The sequence below is a fragment of the Acomys minous genome (assembly GCF_964271855.1).
Source record: "Acomys minous genome assembly, chromosome: 4".
In the NCBI taxonomy this organism is placed as follows: Eukaryota; Metazoa; Chordata; class Mammalia; order Rodentia; family Muridae; genus Acomys; species Acomys minous.
The window spans coordinates 93,754,715-93,765,670 of NC_140486.1; the positions used below are offsets into that span (position 1 = coordinate 93,754,715).

General features: G+C 43.0%; 1 long non-coding RNA gene across 4 annotated transcripts; it reads left to right on the plus strand.

Moving 5' to 3' along the window:
• The first annotated feature begins 1,048 nt into the window (after positions 1–1,048).
• On the plus strand, positions 1,049–8,509 carry LOC311595983. Of its 4 annotated transcripts, XR_014778641.1 has the most exons (4): positions 1,049–1,327; positions 5,313–5,416; positions 6,479–6,707; positions 6,785–8,509. It is a non-coding gene; the product is annotated as an uncharacterized lncRNA (long non-coding RNA). The 4 variants fall into 4 exon arrangements; XR_014778642.1 differs by lacking the exon at positions 1,049–1,327 and having other exon boundaries at positions 5,251–5,416; XR_014778643.1 differs by lacking the exon at positions 1,049–1,327 and having other exon boundaries at positions 5,251–5,416; positions 6,479–6,564.
• The last annotated feature ends 2,447 nt before the right edge of the window (positions 8,510–10,956 follow it).

The window sequence follows — 10,956 nt, forward strand, 5'->3', positions numbered from 1 at the left end:
TTTATTACAAAAACTTCAGAAGTAGAAAAATATTTAATATCACATTAGTGTATATGTGGTATATATGTAAGTAACTATAGCAAAGATACTCTTATAGGAATCTAGTTGGTAAGTATTATAGCCCCTAAAAATAAATATACATATAAAGTACTGAATAAAAATTGCAAAATGCTAACATCTTGCATTCTATTATTTTTTAATTAGAAAAATAATATTTTGCCTGCAACCTGCTTTCATTCTCCAACTGTCACTGCATAGTGCAGCATGTAAGCTCTCCTATGAAAATGTCTTTAAATCACCATTTCCTCTATTTCTTAACATTTAATGAACTCAGAACCTATTCCTGCTCAGTGCATGGTGACAATGATCTACCTACGACCAATGTGTTTCCTTGACTGTATAGCATTTAGATGAGAATACAACAAGATGCTAACCCTGCGCATTAAACATGAATACCACTAAAAAAAACCCAGATAAATAAAGCGCGGTACTCAAATGTTGTTTTACTGCCTTTAAGAAATGATGCAGGTAGAAACAAAGTCTACTGATCATCAACCGGAAGCCAACTACCGCATCCCATTCCTTAACCTGCCCCTTTTATAAATCGCTGAGATCTAGCACAGTAGCAAGGCTGTGTCTCCTGGTGTGGATTTCTTGGAAGACAGTTTGGGAAGGGGATTGGATGTGGGGAGGTCATTCGGGTCTGCTCCTGGGAAGCTAAAATAGAGTTTCAGAGAAAGTAAGACCAGGAAACAATTGGTATTATAGTGCCGTCCCCGGCACTACTTGGGGGCAAACAAAGAAAGAAGCCAAAGTAACAAACCAGCCAACAAAAATAAGACCTAATTTTCCAAAGAAGCTTTGCAAGGATTGTCTGCCCAAAACGGGAAGCAAGATAAAATCTGTCCCTTGGCCTGTCAGTCTCCCTTGGTTAAGTCAGATCACCGCACGCAAGTGTCTCTGTTCTTCCACTCCAGACTGCAGGACCGCAGTGAGCCAACAGGCTCCAGCAACTTTCCAGAAGCGGCCTCTAAGACGACACAGAGGCATCTGTGAGAATCTGTGAGGATAAGGGCAAGTCTGAGCTGCCAGCCACTGCATGGGACCAGAGCGCTGTCTAGGGGTTAGGCGGGCAGAGCCTCACCTACCTCTGTTGCAGTGTTTCGCCACGGGTTGCTGCACAAATTGTGCTCTGCTCCGCTGTGGAGCTATGACCTCTCTCATGGGGCACCTGGTCTCAGGTGGTTAGTAAATAGTGAGCAAGGACATTCCCTCACGGTGCTAGGGGAACTTGAAGCTTTTCCAAAGCAACGACTTTGAATCGCAGGTAAGGTCAATAATAGTTTGCTCTATCATGGGTTGATGGTAATGCCACATGCCCAACTCCAAAATTCCCTTATATGGTTTCATCTCCTCTGTGTCTATGTCTGTGCCTGTGCCTGTGTCTGTGTCTGTGTCTGTCTGTCTGTCTGTCTGTCTGTCTGTCTGTCTGTCTGTCTCTCTCTCTCTCTCTCTCTCTCTCTCTCTCTCTCTCTCCCCCTTTCTCTCCCTCTCTCTGTTTTTCGAGAAAGGATTTCTCTTTTGAGCCTCAGCTCTCCTGGACTTGCTTTGTAGAACACGGTGCCCTTGAACCCACAGAAATCTGCCTTCCTCTGCCAACATACGTCTCTGTCTCTGTCTCTGTCTCTGTCTGTCTGTCTGTCTGTCTGTCTCTCTCTGTCTCTGTCCCTCTCTCTGTCTCTGTCTCTCTGTCTCTCTGTCTCTCTCTCTGTCTCTGTCTCTCTCTCTCTCTCTCTCTCTCTCTCTCTCCCTTTCTCTCTCTCTCTCTCTCTCTCTCTCTCTCTCTCTCTCTCTCTCTCTCTCTCTGTTTTTCGAGAAAGGATTTCTCTTTTGAGCCTCAGCTCTCCTGGACTTGCTTTGTAGACCACAGTGCCCTTGAACCCACAGAGATCTTCAGATTTAGACCCAGTATGAAGAAGGCATAGGAGCGAAGGATTAGAAAGGCTGCATTATAAATAAAGGATGTTTGGTGCAGAAACCTAGTTAGACAGTCATGTTTGAAGATCTATACCATCACATATGTTGACCATGGAGCACAAAGTCAAATACTGAGGAGTGAAATGATTGTATTTCTAAGAACAGAGTTGGCTGTGATGGAAATATTAGTTCATTCCATCCACGCTGGCCATTATTTTCAGGGAGTTCGCACCTCAGGGCTCAGAAGCTGGAAGGACGATGCTCTGTGCGTGTGGTACAGATGCTTTCCTGTTTCCCTCTGGAGAACATGAATCACAGGCCATCCTTCCGGCACACTGATGGGGACTGTCATTTCTACAGTTATCTTTGGAGGAATAAAGTTTACTTCTAAGCTCTTAAAGAAATGTTGTACATTCTTGAGGAGCTCATCTTCTCCCTGCATAGCTATCATCCCCCACAAGTTCCTTAGTGAGGTTTTGATATCTGAGTAGCCTCAGAGCAGTCAGCATCTCATCGTTGCGGATAAACAGATACCTAACTTAAGGGGAAAAAGTGCCTTACTTTGGTTTTAGAAATTTTAGTATGTGTTTGTTTTGCCACTTGGCTTTGATTCAGTGGTGGCACAGTGTATGGATGAGCGATAGTTAAGAAGCCAACAAGGAAAAACTGCATTTCCAACATTAATTTTACCTGTTTCGTTTATATTTATGTGGTAAAATATCTTGACTAAATACAGCATAGGGGAGAAGGCTTTTCTTTTAGCTCACAATTTCAAGTTGCAGTGTATCGCTGGAAAGTCAGTGTAGCAGCAACTTGTGGCATTCACAGTCAGGAGCAGAAAGAAATGAGTGCCCATATGCTGTCTGCTTTATTGTTTACTTACTTCACTTGATGTCCCTGCTCTTTTAAGGCTCATAACCCAATGCCCAGGAAAGAATGGGCAGGGTCTTCCTAAGTCAGTTGCATACTCACATCCAATGCAGTATGGACAATTCCTCTATGAGACTCTTTCCCAGGTAATAGGTTGTGTCAAGTTAACCAGAACATCCTTCGTATACAGTTTCCTCCTCCCCCAGTGACCTAAGCTCTTTCCTCTTGGATCACCTCCTAAAAGGTTCAGTGCCTGGAAATACAGCCATAGATGAGCAACCAAATCTTTTACACATGTGACTTGGTGAGACACTCAATATCCAAAATATAGTAGCAGATTAAGAATGTGTCTAGTTGGGCACATGTCATCTTCCCAGGGACACCAAACCCCTATCTATTGAGAATGGGATTTTTCACAGATAACTTAAGATGCTTTCTTTCAAGGGTTTTAATCCACAGCACAGCACAGCACAAACCTATGAATCTGACAGATGACACAACAGGTAAGGGTTGACGGAAGAATTGTGTCATAGATGAGGATACTCACAGTTAAAATAATTTTATAGTTTGATCCATGTAAAATGATACTTGCTGATATAACATAGCTACAAAATTCCTTTCTCATTCACCAGAAGGTAACCTTATTGTGGTTTTTATTACGAGTGCTCAGCCTTGGTGATGCTCTGGTTTATGTTATGTGATTATGTCCATTGCCTCATGCATCATGGAAACTATTATCTTTCTTCACTTAGAAAACATCACATTGTTTTTCTGCTGAAGTATGGGGTGATTTGCCTAAGTGAATAGATTGTGATATGGATGAGACTATTTGTAAAGTTATAATAAATTTACTCAGTGGCATCCTACTTTTCAAAGTCACATAAGAACAGTTCTGACTTCTAGTAGATTTTAAACTTCTAGTATCTAATATAAGATTGCCCATTTTATTGGACAGAGATGCAGGACTGTTTAAAAAGCCATAAGATAGGATGACAGTAATTATATATCAGTGACACTGTATACTTAAATCCAAAGAAAGTGTGGTACTTCATGCCTAGAGAACATGTCATACAATATCTTTAAAAGTAGAATTATTTCTTAAAATAATCAGACTTTAGTAAGAGAGATTATGGCAGCGCCAGACTTGTTGAAAATATCTTGAAAGGAAATCTGTCAGATATCCAAAGTGTGTATCCTTTGAAATGTTCTAAAGCAAGCTGGGGTCTTTCCATGGAAGCAGATGTCTTCATATCCGTGTTCTGTTTTCATGGCCCAATGCTTTCTCCTTTAAAAGAAATGAAAACAAGAGAAAATTAATTTAATCGAACATTTAGTCCCTATCTATTATCTTGTGGCTCCCAAACACGCAGATGCTATTTGCATGACCAGGCCCCCAGCATTTTCATGCCCACATACAACTTTCACTGTCTTAGGATAGTGTATGATCTTCAAATTTGAAACAACATGGAGACAAACAATAACACACAGAAAAACGAAATAAACTCTCCTTACAGCTTTTACATTCTTAACCATTGAATGACCTGAGTGTCGGTGCAATTAGAGTTCTAATTAAAATGCTATTAAATGTGTGGTGTTTTACAGGTTGTGAAAAGACTCTAAGTAGAAATTGATAGGGTAATGGGATTTACCTCATACTTTGTACGTGGAGCAATATGTACGTGGAGCTATATGAAGTTCATAGATTATACAGATACAACACTGCACATTAGCTTCTGTCTTAGTGTTCATGTATTTCTCCTTTCAGGTGATAGCTACCAAATACCTAGGTGTCTGGTATTTTTCTAAGTGAAGAGGGTACAAATATTAGTGAAGAAAAAAACGTTCTATTTCTTGGCTGGGCTTGGTGACACAATCCTTTCATTGCAGCACTTGGGAGGCAGGTACAGGTGAATCACTGTGAGTTCCAGGCCAGCATGATCTACAGAGCGAGTCCAGGACAGCCAAGGCTACACAGAGAAACCTTATCTCAAAAAAAGTTCTAGTTCTCAATAAATTTGATATTTGAAGAATTTAGATAGAAAGTTGTAAAAGCTGGCAAACAAACAGGTGTGTGCATATATATATAGTCTGTGGTTAATGACATGGTATTGCTCATGGGGCGGTATCTCAGCTAACACAAAGAATGCTATGGGAATTCCCTAGAAATATACAACTATTGAAATGAAAGCAAAACTCCAGTCAAGAACTTTCCAGATGCCCAAAAGCAGAGGTGCAGCGGTGAACAATTGCTGACCACATTTCAGAAACAGGAATGACCACACTTGTCCGACTAGAAGATGTATTGGCTCAGGCTAGGTAGTGCTGGGTCTTACAGGGCATGGTAAAGGATTTGAATATCATTCCAAATGCCTTGGACCAAGAGGTGCCACAACAAGACCTGATTTAAACTGTAATAGGGTTGGAGAGATGACTCAGAACTTAAGAGTGTTCATTGCTTTTTGCAGAGACTATGGGTTGAGCCCTCTGCACCCGAATGCCTGCTCACAACCATCTGCAACTCCAGTCTGTGAGCAGTCCAGCATGATCTGCTAGCTCTCACAGGTACGAGGTATGTGTGTGTTACATGAGCATACATGCAAGGGAGACACTTGTCCATATAAAATAAAGATAAATAGACCTTTAAGAGTATTATCTTGGCTGCAGTGTATAAAGAGACTTATTTAGGGAGAAATAGATAAAGCAGGGGCTCTGGGGAAGTCATGGTGGTAAAGGAGAGAGACCAGCACAGTGGAGTAGAATATTGGTAGCGGGTGGTAGAGAACGATTTCCCATGGCCTTATTGGCTTGTGGGTTTGTGACCTGTGGTGTGAGATGGAGCAGGTGGTTCCTCAATGACCAGAAACGTCTATAAAAGCATCAAGTACAACCAAAGCAAAAACATAGAGAAGATGTCTCATTACATATTTTTAAAATCGTTACAATGGCATCTGGCCATATAGGTTTATTTCATTCTTTTTGTGTCTGTCATGAGATTATAGCCTATGGATGCCAAGTTGAAGTTTGTGTTGGCTAGCACAGCAAAACCAGTGAACTGCACCACCCTGTAGGCGGGAGACACTTTATTGTAGGACAAACTGCCTAGGTTGCCAAAGTGAGCCGAGTCCTTGTCAGTTTTATCAGGGCAGGTAGCAGAAGGAGGTGGCCTGTGGGCGAGAGCAACTGACACAGGCTGGGTTAACTGAGAGGCAGATGCCCTTTGCCCACCTCAGCTGACTGCTGAGGCAGAGGAGGGAAACACTGGCTTTTGTGGCAAACAGGAACGTGAGATTTCTGAGGAATTCAAAGTCGAGGTTTCTAGTTACCTTTTAAAATTCCTTCTGCTTACTCAGTGAGCACCTGGCCTGGGTGAGGCCCAGCTGTCACCCCAGGGCATTCTCAGCAGCACTGCCATGTTTGAAACCCACTTTGTGACAAGTTTGGTTCTCATCCTGCTACTGACTTGTGGTCAGGCAAGAAGACTGAGCAGATAAGGGACAAGGGAGGGGTTGGCTGGGGGAGAAGGGAAGTGAAACAAAGTAAATATAGTACTCAGGTGTAAAATTCTTCATTTGTTCTTTCAAAAGCCTCTCCATGAGTATTTATTCCACGCCACTAGGTTTTGTACTTTTAGGGAAGAAGAGAGTCCTGAAACAAACAAATTAAGATGCCTTGCCTTCATTTCCTGTGAGCTTGGTCTCCAGTGCTGTGGTGACGGAGGTGGGTTGAAGTGGAAGTTTCTGGTTTTCGTTGAAGATGCAGTTGTGTTACGAGATGTTTTTCTGGAAGATCTCTTGGAAGGGGGGGTGTGGTGCTTTGCTGGGAGCAGACAGATGAGCCAGTGTGTGCTGGGTGAAAGAACTGTAAGTAAAACCATGGACAGTGGGACAATGCTTTCGCCACGCCACTCAGTGCCGCACTTTGCTGGTCTTCCTTTCAGGGAGAGAAAAGTTCCAGAGAACTTCTCGTGGTACTCCTGACAAGTCTGGCTGCTTTCAGTGACTCGTGCCACAGATTCGGCAGAGCCTGGCTATTCCTGCTGGATCACGCCACCTCCACAGATTTCTGTTACTGTTCGATGTTGGCTATTGCCCTGGGCTGCTGGTATCCTAACAACACAGAGTGAAACTAGCCCAAGAAACTACATCTAAACAGGTCCACAACCTTTATTTTCCTATTAACATTCTTTCTCCCCTTCCTCCGGTTAGTGGGTTAGAAGTGAAGTTGAAGTGTTTAAGAACCCAAAATAAAGTATATTTTGAAAAAACTAAGCCTACAGCGGGTAGAAGAGCTCTTAGGGGCACAATCTACAGAGAGAGAGAGAGAGGTCCTTAGGTCTGTTGCAAACTCCTGCTTGACTCTGAAACAATAGCGGCTAAAGTAGTCCAGAGCCCAGATCCTTCTCTGCTAATCCAGATATAATATGTCTTCAAATTTCACACAAGGGTTAGATATGAGAATAAAAACGCAAAGGTATAAGAGAAGCAGAATTGTAACAAAACAAAACGAAACACAGCAGTGTTTCAATATTAGCCACTAGGAAAGTCACCAAAATAAGCCACAGTTGGCAAATATATGTTCAAGTCATATAATGAATTAAAGATTTAAGCCTAGGTTATTACAAAAGAAAAAGCCTAAAACCTCAACACTCCTGGAGAAAGAGGTAAGCATATGTCTGTGATTTTGAGGCCAGCCTGGTCTACAAAGCAAGTTCAAGACAGCCAAGGCTACACAGAGAAACCTTGTCTCAGGAAAAAAAAATCTCAAGCTAGTATTAGTTTATAATAAAAAGTGGGTAGGAGTTTTAAATTAATATTTCACTTTAAAAGTTATACAGGTAGTAAGCAAGCAAATTTGGAAAGATACTCAGTGTCGTTGGTCAGTAGAGATTACAAATCAAACCCCAAATAATTTAGGATTTCTTGTTGGCTAGAATGGGCACAATAAGATAGCAGCAAATGCTGGTTGGAGCACTGAGATTTTGCACATTCATTGTTAGTGAGAATGGAAAACAATGCAGTCACTTTGGAGTATAGTTCGTTGGTTGTTGAAAAGGTTTGCATACTGTAAGTAACAGCAAGTCCACTTTAAGGCCTTTAACGGAAAATAAATAAAAACTTGCACTCACACAGTCAGCTGCACCAGCTGTGTTGTTTGAAATGGGAAAGAACTTGAAGGCTTATCAACTGCTGAATGAAAGTGTGCTGTGCCTATACATTGGAAAGCTATTTGGCAACGAAGAAGAGCAAAATGGGTAGATTTTGCACACAGAAAAAAGTCACACACACACACACACACACACACATACACACACATCATATGGTTCAATTTATGTGAAATGTTTTCAAACTGTCAAATAAACATAGAAATAGAATCTGGATTAGTGGTTGCTTAGGGCTTGGGCATAAGAAAGGGTAGTGATTATAAATGATGAGTGATACCTATTACATTTCTGTACACATCTTAGAATCACAGAATAGAACAAGATGAATTAATGATATATAGATTATATCTCAATGGTTCAAAAATCTGTGTGTGTTATTTGTAAGAATAACATTGTATGTTAAACATACAATGACTAATTGCCCTTATATGGTCTCCCCAATCACCTAGTAGCATTACCTTGGCAATCAGACACAGTCTCCTTCTTGTCAAACTGAGTGTTGTTTGGAATATAGACTTTTCAAAATAAAGGTTCGGTCATCACCTTGAATGTTCACACCCAACAAAACTTAAATAGCAAAGATACTGGAATGAAGTGAGACACCCTGTCTCTGTGCTGTCAGGCATGGGCGTTTGACCACATAAATTCAGTGTCACTTTAAATTACAGTTGAGTGCAAATTACTTCCCATAAGCTGTTTTCAATACCAATCAAATTTATTTAATTCTCAGAGTAATATGGGGTTGTATGTAAAGGACCATCATACACACACACACACACACACACACACACACACACACACACACGCACACACACACACACACCTCAAAGCCTTAAAGGCAAAACTGATTTTCTTTACATTGTTAGCATGTTGTGTACCAGACAGAGAAAGGGGTGCTCTGAGCGAATGTGGGTTCTCTGATGCAGAGCACAGGCTGCAGGCTTCCCCGGCTGGCTTTCCCATCCCTTTGCTTCCTGGCAGGAGCTTTGCAGAGGAACAACAGAACAAAATACAGCTTCTCCTTGGCTTTCCTCTCTCTGACCAGGAGGCATGAGCAGAGATGCTGACGTTCTCTCCAATGAACTTCCAGGGTACTGGATGAGCTGCTTTCTGTCCCCCTCCCTCCGCATCCTCTGGATGCGATCTAAACTACCCCTGAAGGAACCCCAGTGCCACCTCTCTGAAGTCCCCCTAAGCAGGGAATCTGGGAAAGTCCTCTCAGGACTAGACAAGCTAATGTTCCTTCAGCTGGGATCCTTTAGGAAACACAGGTGCGTCATTTTCAGCACTGAGGACCCAAGGACTCTGACCCTGAGTCTGTGCCCTTTGCTTTTGAAGTAGAAGAAAAGATAACCCTCCTCTCCAATACTCTGCTTTCCCCTACCAGAAGCTTCCAGTTTCTTCAGCCTTTCCGTTTCCTCTGTTTGTCTAGATCTAGGGGACGCCAGAGGGAGAGCCTAGATTCCAGTCTCTTCCTGGGAGCCTGCAGTGGTCTCTAAGAATACAGCTCTCTGGCTAGAACAATTTGGTTGCTTGATTTCTCCCAGTTCAGTTAGGTCGCTTTGCCGTCATCATGGTGCTTTCTGTATTTTTTAAAAAGAACTGCCAGCTCCCAACAACACCCTCTTTCTTCCCACTGGAAACAGAAACACGTCCTCTGCAGGAATTTTCCACTCAGCAGTCCGTGCTCCCCTGGCTGTGGCCTCAGCACACCAGCCTGCAATGCTGTATTTATTTCCACTGCAGTTTGTCGTGTTTTTTTTTTTAAATCCAGCACAATGAGTGGTATTCAGTCATTTTAAAGCCACCCAACCCCCTCCTACAACCTGGCTCTCTTTTTAAAATAATGCATACTTTCGAACAATGTCCGGGAGAGCCAGAAGCTTTTAAGCGACATTACATTTAATTAGTTATGTCGCCATCACAGAGTCATCAGCATTCTGGTCGTCATCCCTTCCTCCTTTTTTTTCTCCCCTCCCCTCCCTATTCTACCCCATCATTTTCCTATCCCAGACCCCTTTCCTGTCCTGTAAACACATTAAAGACAAACCTCACGGTTCATATACTTTCCCCTCAATTGTTTACTTTTGCAAATTATTTCCTTTGAACAATATTTACAAACTATACAACACGGTTTGACGCGATGATAAGAGGAGGAGACAGATTGCTTATAATCTCTGCTGCAAACCGGGAACAGAGCTTGCAAATGTGTTCCCTGCTCTGTCTGCAAGCACAGGCAAAGGCTTGCCGCCCAGCCTAAGCTCAGCGCCACTCCCCACCTCTCGGATGCTGACTACTAAGCGCTGGGACCCAGATGACAGCCCAAGGAGTCCTCGGAGGCAACCTCAAGTCCCTAGGGAATGCAGGGAAGCTGGGGGAATTTAGGTGAGATTATCCACTGGGTGAATTACAGGGAAAATATGCTTGCTTTCTCCATTGCAAACTGTAAGGACCCGTGACCACAAAAGCCTGCAGTGCGCAGCTCTGCGGAGCCCGCGGCTGACAGAAGGAGGAGGAGCTGGGCGGATCCTCCCCTGTCTGGCGGGGTGGTAGCTTCTCAGACAGTCTGGCCCATGGGGTCACAGGAGCACAACCAAGTGTCTCCAGAAGGAACTAGAATTCTGAAGATGTAGAAGGGGAAAGAAGAGAGGGGTTTGTTCAAGCTGGGAGGGCGGGCCCCAGGGGGCGTGTGCAACAAAAGAAAAAATAGATTACGGCCTTGCGGGACACCTAGGGTATTTCTTTCAGGGGGCATTACTTCCACTTTTAGGCAGGAACAAGAGCTGGGAGGCAAACAGCAGCAGGAGCTGACAGCTCCGAGGTGATCAAAGGGGGACGGCATGAATGTCTTGCTCTGCCAGCTATTTATTACAAAGAGAGGGGTGCTCCTGGCCATGCTGAAGGGGAGAGGGATTAAGATCAAATAGAAAGAGAGACCAGCCTGGGCC